Raw genomic sequence first — 6,000 nt, 5'->3', positions numbered from 1 at the left:
CGGGCACCAGTAACATCTCTCATTGAGAGACTTATTGTTACTGCTTTTGGCATATCCAATATGCCACGGGTAGCTTGCCAGGCTCTGCCATGCGGGCGCGATACTCTTGGTAGCTTGCTGGGCTCTCCAGGAGGGCCGGAGATCGAACATGGGTTGGCCGCATGAAAGGCTAATGCCCTACCGCTGTGCTATCACTCCAGCCCCAACTTCAAATAATAAATCTAAATAAGAATTATCACTGTATCACTGTCACTGCCATCCTGTTGTTCATTAATTTGCTCAAGCAGGCAGCAGTAACGTCTCCATTCGTCCCAGCCCTGAGATTTTAGCAACCTCTCCTTACTCATCTTTCCTGACAATTGTAGGCTCTTTCAAGGTCAAGAGAATGAGACCTGTTATTGTTACAAATAAGAATTATAAAGCTACAAATTTTGAGGATGGGTTGCTCTTCCCATCTCCCTGTATCTTCGGGATCCTGGCTGTCATGCCCACGAACTGCCTCCGGGTGCCATTTAAGCACATTAGTGGCCATGATCCAGAGACTCACAACTGAACCTCAGAACCAAGCAACTCACTGCAGATATGTCTCCGGACCCCAATTATTTAAAATTTTAGAATTCCAGGAGTGTGTGGCCACGAGAGTGGCCACATGACATCTCATGCTTTTAAGAAGCAGTGCAAAATAAATTATCTAGCATCTGCCTGTGGGGCAGTCTTGAGTGGTGGTGGGAAATTTTGAAATAATGGTGGTGGGAAGGTGTAATGGTGGTGAGGTTGGTGTTGAAATATTGAATGTAATCAATTATTGTGAACAACTTTATGAAAAATAAATTTTTTAAAAAACTACAAAATTTCAATGCAATTTAATAGACCAATATTTTTAATGAATTTAGTCATGAAGATCCTGAACAACTGAGGAGTTGAATTTATCAAAGTATAATTAGCACATATATTAACCGCATTGGAGTTTATCACTGAAAGTAAAGTTGACTCAACATTTTAATTCTAATTAGAAGACATTGACATTTCAAAATATTAAAGAAGAAAAATTTCATGAGCATTTTAATTAATAGAGAAACGCAGTCCACTTGGGGAAAGCTTATTAGTCTTCTCTCCCACTAGTCACACTAAAACTTTTTATAGAGGAATTTCAAAATGGCAGAATTTTATTTGTACAGGAAATAACAATAAGCAATTTAAAGATTCTGAAGTGTCCTAGGAAAAGCAATACAATAGAGAAAAAATATAAACAGTAATTATTAGACATAAATATTGATGGAAATTGAGAAAAAGGGGAAATCCCACAAGTGAGAGGGAGGTATAGGAATGTGTGGTTATGTTGTAAGAAAGCAAAGACCTTGAGGGCTGGAGGGATAGTACAGCAGGAAAGGTATTTGTCTTGTAGTCAGCGGGCCCAGGTTTGATTCTCAGCATCCCATATGATACCCCCAGCACTGCCAGGAATAATTCCTGACTGCAGAGCTGGGAATAATCCCTAAGTATCACCAGGTGTGACCCAAAAGAAGAAAAAAAGAAAAAAGAAAAGAAAGCAAAACCCTCATCTTCCAAAGCCAATGAATAAAATGCACATCGTAGAGAGCAATAAGTAAAAGTTAAAGCAATAAATAAGGATTAGGTATTAAAAGATAACTGAGGAAGTATGGAAAAATAAATAAAATTTAGATATTTAAAGGGCTTGATACAAAGTATGAAAATTTTGGAGAGGAGTATGGCAGCAGACTTTTTCTTACAGCAGCACTTAACATTTTAGTTTAAGTACAATTTATTTTGCAAACATTAACATAAAATATTTATGAAATGTATAGTGGAAATTCATAAATTTTAAGATAATTTAAAGTAACTACCTGGATGGAAAAAAATCATATTAAGGGAATATCTACTAATTTCTTGGTATTTTCTTTTTAACTTTGAAGATCAAGAATTAAATTTAAGTTTAAGATAAATTTAAAGGTCAACGACAAACTAGAAAATTATTTATAGTATAAAACAATTTTCCTATAAATAGGAAAACTATTTGTAGTACATAGCAAAATTTGTTTATTTTTAGTATTGAAAGCTGTACTCATAGGAGCCAAAATCTGAAAATAACTCAAGTGCCCAAGAATACATGATTGGATAAAGAGGCACAATGGAATACTACTCATCCATAAGAAAAGATGAAGTCATGCAATTTTCTGCTATATGGACGGATCTGAATAGTATCATGCTGAATGAAATGCATCACAGGGAGAGGGACAGACAGAATGATCTCTCTCATGAAGAAACAAAGTAGGGGGATAACTAGTGTCCAAAAGAAATACAAATTAAGAGCAGAACTAGTAATTAGCAGAGAACTTGCCTCTGGGGAACAGGGAGGTCAGGGAAGGCACTGCCACAGCAGGGAGAGAGGGGAGAGGTCACTCGGGACCAGGACTAGGTGCTCAAAGGAGGTAAAGTGTAAACCAAAATGCCTAAAATGGGGTGGACAGGAGGAGGTTGGGAAGAAAAGAAGAAAAAGAAAAAAGTGCTTGCCAATATATAGGCAAGCTGTGGGCCAGAGGAGACATTAGTGGAGATATTTTTTTTTATTTTTTTATTAAGTCACCATGTGGAAAGTTACAAAGTTTTCAGGTTTAAATCTCAGTTATACAATGCTCGAATACCCATCCCTTCACCAGTGCACATATTCCACCACCAAGAATCCCAGTATAGCTCCACCCCGCACCCCCACACCCCTAACCTCCCCACACCCCTTGCCCCCCACCCTTAGCGCCCCCCCCGCCTGTGTAACTAATAAATTTCACTTTACTTTCACTTTGATTGCATTCAATATTTCAACAAAACTCACTATTATTGTTTGGAGAGTCTCTCCCCTAAAGTCAGACCTGCTGAAAAGGAAGCATTAGATAATTTGTTTTCCATTGCTGAGGATGAAGAGGTATGAGGTTGAGTGACCACACTTAGCGGCCTCTGGGTTTTGGGTTTCTGTATTTTAGTAAGTAAGTCCAGAGAGATATCTGCCAGAAGTTGCATCATTGCCAACTTGTACTTCTCAGTTACATTATATTCCACATATGAGTGCAATCTTTCTATGTCTGTCTCTTTCTTTCTGACTCATTTCACTCAACATGATACTTTCCATGTTGATCCACTTATATGCAAATTTCATGACTTCATGTTTTCTGACAGCTACATAGTATTCCATTGTATAGATGTACCAGAGTTTCTTTAACCAGTCATCTGTTTGGGGGCACTCTGGTTTTTTCCAGATTCTGGCTATTGTAAATAGTGCTGCAATGAACATAGAAATACATATGCCATCTCTACTATACCTTTTTGCCTCTCCGGGATATATTCCCAGGAGTGGTATTGCTGGGTCAAATGGAAGCTCAATTTCTAATTTTTTGAGAATCGTCCATATTGTTTTCCAAAAAGGCTGAACCAGTCGGCATTCCCACCAGCAGTGAAGAAGAGTCCCTTTCTCCCCGCATCCACGCCAACACCGGTTGTTTTTGTTTTTTGGGATGTGGGCCAGTCTCTGTGGTGTGAGATGATATCTCATGGTTGTTTTGATCTGCATTTCCCTGATGATTAGTGATGTGGAACATTTTCTCATGTGCCTCTGAGCCATTCAGATTTCTTCTTTAGGAAAGTTTCTGTTCATTTCATCACCCCATTTTTTGATCGGGTTGGCAGTTTTCTTCTTGTGGAGTTCAACCAGTGCATTGTATATCCTTGTTATCAACCCTTTATTGGATGGGTACTGCGTAAATATCCTTTCCCATTCTGTAGATTGTCTTTGTACTTTGGTCACTGTTTCTCCAGAAGCTTCTTAGTTTGAGATAGTCCCATTTATTTATCTCTGTTTTCACTTGCTTGGCCAGTGGCGTGTCAGCTTTGAAGATACCTTTGGCTTCAATGTACTTGCAATAGCGATTAGGCAAGAAAAAGATATTAAGGGCATTCAGGTAGGAAAGGAAGAAATCAAGCTCTCACTATTCGCTGATGATATGATATTAATCTTAGAAAACCCTAAAACCTCTACCAAGAAACTCCTAGAAACAATAGACTCGTATAGTAAAGTTGCAGGCTATAAAATCAATACCCAAAAGTCCATGGCTTTCTTATATGCAAATAGTGAGAGAGAAGAAAGCGACATGATAAAAGCTATCCCGTTCACAATTGTGCCTCAAAAAATCAAATACCTCGGAATCAGCCTAAATAAGAAGGTAAAGGACTTGTATAATGAAAACTACAAAACGCTACTTCAGGAAATAAAAGAAGACACGAGGAAATGGAAAAATATCCCCTGCTCATGGATTGGAAGAATTAATATTGTCAAAATGGCAATTCTCCCCAAAGCATTGTACAAGTTCAATGCGATCCCTATAGGGATACCCTTGACATTCTTCAAAGAAATGGAGCAAGCGCTCCTGAAATTCATATGGAACAATAAGCCCCCACGAATAGCTAAAGAAATTCTTGGGAAAAAGAAAATGGGAGGAATCAACCTCCCCAACTTCCAACTCTACTACAAAGTGGTAGTCATTAAAACAGCTTGGTACTGGAACAAAGGCAGAGCTGCAGACCAATGGAACAGGGTTGAATACTCTGACACATCCCCCCAAATATATGACCATCTAATCTTTGATAAGGGAGCAAAAAAGGTGAAGTGGAGCAAGGAAAGCATGTTTAACAAATTGTGCTGGCAAAACTGGACAGCAACATGCAAAAAAAATGGGCTTAGACCTCCACCTATCACCATGTACAAAAGTCAGATCAAAATGGATTAAGGACCTCAACATCAGACCTGAATCCCTAAGGTACATTGAAGACAAGGTCGGCAAAACCCTCCACGACATTAGTGGAGATATTAGTAGAGGGAAATAGACAGAATGGAAGGATTGATGTTGGAATATTATACCTTTCACACTCAATCATGAATAGCTCTGTAATTCACAGTGATTTCACTTTAAAAAAATTTTAAGAAATTTGCTATCTAACATGTGGAGAGGTGGTTCCCATTTTGTATAGTACTGGGAGTATGACAAAGAGAACTAGTGGGACTAATAGAACTAAAAGAAACTCACCTCTTTCAGCTGTCAATTTAAATAATCAAATTTTTAAAAATATTTTTTTTCACAGTGGAGAAATGTCTGTGGAATCAATATCAGGCCTTGGCAGTAGTATCCCTAAGTAAGCACTTGGTGTTGATAGGTGAAAGTGAAATTGTGAAGACCCGGGAGTTGATGGGGCTACAAACCACTTGAGAATACCTTGACATATGTGTTTTACTGGGAAATACATCTCTTAAAGCCAAACCTTTTCAAGTCTAACCTTGCACCTGGGGTTCAATTTTTCTACCTTCACCTCCCATTTCTTAGAGTCAGATGTCAGCATATTTGAGTTAAGAAGTCATATCTATTGCTCAATTCCACAGGTGAGATCATCAAGTATTTGTCTTGTTTTGTTACAGTTTAGAGACATTGGTTACAATAATAGCAGTGGTCTTAGTTCTGAGGTAGAACATAATTACATCACCACCAAAAACCCCACCCACGTAGACGATTAAAAATTATTTTTTTTCTGTAATTATCATAGTTTAGGTTATATGTTTACAGTAATATTAACATTTATGGTTTTGGAGTATATAGTTACCTCATATTGCACCTAAGTACCCAAATCCATCCACCAATGTCCTTTTGTTACTCCCAGTCCACCTCTTCACTCCCCCGGTCCCTCCCCAGATAACCTGGTGTTCTGTATCCAATGCCTGAGGTTTGTTATCCATTAATATTGCCTGTACCTTTGATTTGTCTCTCTCTATATTCCAAGTGATTGAGAGTATCTGGTCCTTCTGCTTTGCCTTATTCTGTCAACAGAATACACTCTAGTTTCAACCACATTCACATGAGTGGCATGAATTCATTTATTCTAACACAGTATTTCACTGTGTGTGTATATATATATATGTATATATATGTATACATATATATGTCA

This window comes from Sorex araneus, chromosome 2, assembly GCF_027595985.1.
Source record: "Sorex araneus isolate mSorAra2 chromosome 2, mSorAra2.pri, whole genome shotgun sequence".
Lineage (NCBI taxonomy): Eukaryota > Metazoa > Chordata > Mammalia > Eulipotyphla > Soricidae > Sorex > Sorex araneus.
Note: the sequence above shows the minus strand (reverse complement) of the source record.